Here is a 2,477-nt window from a genome sequence, read left to right as displayed (position 1 = left end):
CATTTCCACAGGAAAGATCCTTTCAGTTCCAACGCTGCCCTGCGACCCTGACTAGAACCATCCAAAGCCAAGCTTCTCCCCACAGCCCCCAAATCTTATTCCTGCTCTTGTCTCCCTCCATCAGCCCCACCACGTGGGTCTCCAGCAGCTCCCCGAATGTGCCCGCTGAGCCCCTGCCTCGGACTCTCTCTCCCCAATCGTTTCACGTCTGGGGCCGCAGTGGCTTCAGGTCTCAGCTTAAATGGCATCTCCTGAGAGGTGCCTCGCCCACCAGCCCGGCTAAAAGCAGCCACCAGTCTCTTGCTCTGACATCACTTGATTGTAATTTCTGCACAGCATCTACCAGTGCCTGCCATTTCCCTGTTTGTCTCTTATTTATTTACTGTCAGCTTCTCCCTCTAGAAATCTGAGCCCCGTAAGAGCAGGGATCAGATCTTTCCCATTTCCTACGATACCATCAGCACCTGGCAGGGCGAGGCATGCATTAAATATTTGCTGCATCGATGAAAACGTCAAGATCGGGCTTCCCAGGTGGCGCAGTGGTTGAGAGTCCGCCTGCCGATGCAGGGGACACGGGTTCGCGCCCCGGTCCGGGAAGATCCCACATGTCGCAGAGCGGCTGGGCCCATGAGCCATAGCCGCTGAGCCTGTGCGTCCGGAGCCTGTGCTCCGCAACGGGAGAGGCCACAACAGTGAGAGGCCCGCGTACCGCAAAAAAAAAAAACAAAAAAAAAAAACCCGTCAAGATCATTGGAATAATCCAACAGCCTGCACTTCAACAACACGAGTATCTGAATTCTGAACACTCCTAATCCCCGTGGCCGTGGCCGGTGGGCAGACACGGCTCGCCCCTGAGGGGATGTGGTTTGAAGCCCAAGGCATCACCCACAAAACATCTCACTACGAAATCAGTCTTGAATCCAGTGAAGCTGAGATTCAGCAAAAGAAGGGGCCACAGCCAAGTTAGAAGACGCCAGGAGAGAACAGGCAGACCCAGAGTTTGGGGCAGCCTGAGGCCCGGCATGTCTAACAGGCTTCCGGGACACAGTGGACCCTGCCTGGACCACACATGGACAAGAGTCAAGGCCACTGGGGGCCGCCACAACGAAGCACCACAAACTGGGGACTTAAAACAACAGAAATCTAACCCTGACCCTACTGTTCTGGAGGCTGGAAGTTGGGAATCAAGGTGTGACAGGGCCCTGCTCCCTGGCGGTGATGGGCTCAGGGGAGGGCCCTTCCCGCCTCTTCCAGCGTCTGGTGGTGGTGAGCGGCCACCCTCAGTGTCCCTTGGCTTGTGGATGCATCGCTCCATTTCTCCCCTATTGTCACGTGGGCCCTCCCGGTGCGTTTGTGTCCAAATCTCCCTCTTCTTATCCAATACGCCGCCCTAATCTAGTGTGATCTCATCTTAAATTGATTATGTCGACAAAGACTCTATTTCCAAATAAAAACCATATTCACAGGTTCCGAAGGTCATGAATCTGGGGGGATACTATTCAACGCAGTACGGGGGTGGGGGGCGAGCGGGGGGAGAGGTTGTAAAAGAACCAAAGACAAAACAACCAACTGCAAAGACACAGACCTCCAGGATCCTGGTCCCAAAAACCAGACTGAGGCGCTGTGAATACTGCCGGACCCTGGATGTGACAATGAACTGTGGACGGGCAGGGCCCCGGTGGGCCAGGGGGCCGCACGGAAGCATTTTACGGAGCGCCTTCCCCCGGGCCGCTTGCCTCCTGACGGTTCATCAAAAACTACACACAGGGGCAGACAGGCTGAGCGGGGAGCGCGCAGCGTTCACAGGCGTGGGCGCTAGTACGGGCCGGCCATCGGCCCACGTTTCCGTACGTCCGAAAGGTTCATAATAAAACCAGGACAAATGAAGACCTGTTCCCTTACAGCACCTTCCAAGTTCCCGGAGTCTCACATCTCGAATCCTGGGGCCTAGCGGGGCCCGGCCTTTCTGCGCCCCACCTCAGGCCAAGGTCTCCGGTTCTGTAGTCTGGGAAGGAGGTTTCAGTGGGGGTCTGGGTATCAGGACGCCCCCACCCGCGTCCTCCCCCGCCACCCCGCATCCCGCCCCTCCCCACGTGACGCCGTGGGAACCTGGACCCCAGTGCCTCCCGAGTGGGGGCGGCCCGCTGAGCGCGGGCTGGCGATGGGGGTCTAGGGTGATGGGGAGAGAAGGAGGGACGGAAAGAGACCTGGCTCTCGGGGTCCAGAGTGTCCCAGAGAAAGAAGTGGGGGATGGGAGCCCCTGTGCCCAGGCTGGGGCTCCGGGGAGGATGGGATCTCAGGGTCGCGCCGGCCCACTCACCCGAACGATGTAGGAGACCCCGGGCCCCAGGACCCTGGCGTCCGGGTGTAGCCAGCCGTGCGCCGGCTTGTGGATGAAGCTGCCTTTGCGGATCCACTCGTCGGCGGCGGAGTCCGGGGGCCCGGCTGCCCCCCGCGCGCCCCGCGACCCCCGCGCC

At 59.2% G+C, this 2,477-nt stretch overlaps 1 protein-coding gene across 1 annotated transcript in view; it reads right to left on the bottom strand.

Annotated features, from left to right (window-relative positions):
- The window catches only part of SHC2 (SHC adaptor protein 2), a 29,331-nt gene extending 26,882 nt beyond the window's left edge, over positions 1-2,449 (bottom strand). The window contains exon 1 of the mRNA XM_024740055.1: positions 2,321-2,449. The gene's annotated coding sequence lies outside the window, so the exon portion shown is untranslated. The remainder of the gene's footprint in view (positions 1-2,320) is intronic.
- Positions 2,450-2,477: the final 28 nt, after the last annotated feature.

The sequence above is a fragment of the Neophocaena asiaeorientalis genome, unplaced genomic scaffold (genome assembly GCF_003031525.2).
Source record: "Neophocaena asiaeorientalis asiaeorientalis breed wild unplaced genomic scaffold, Neophocaena_asiaeorientalis_V1.1 scaffold469, whole genome shotgun sequence".
NCBI lineage: Eukaryota > Metazoa > Chordata > Mammalia > Artiodactyla > Phocoenidae > Neophocaena > Neophocaena asiaeorientalis.
The sequence above is the reverse complement of the archived record's forward strand: the minus strand, read 5'-3'. Positions and strand labels throughout refer to the sequence as shown.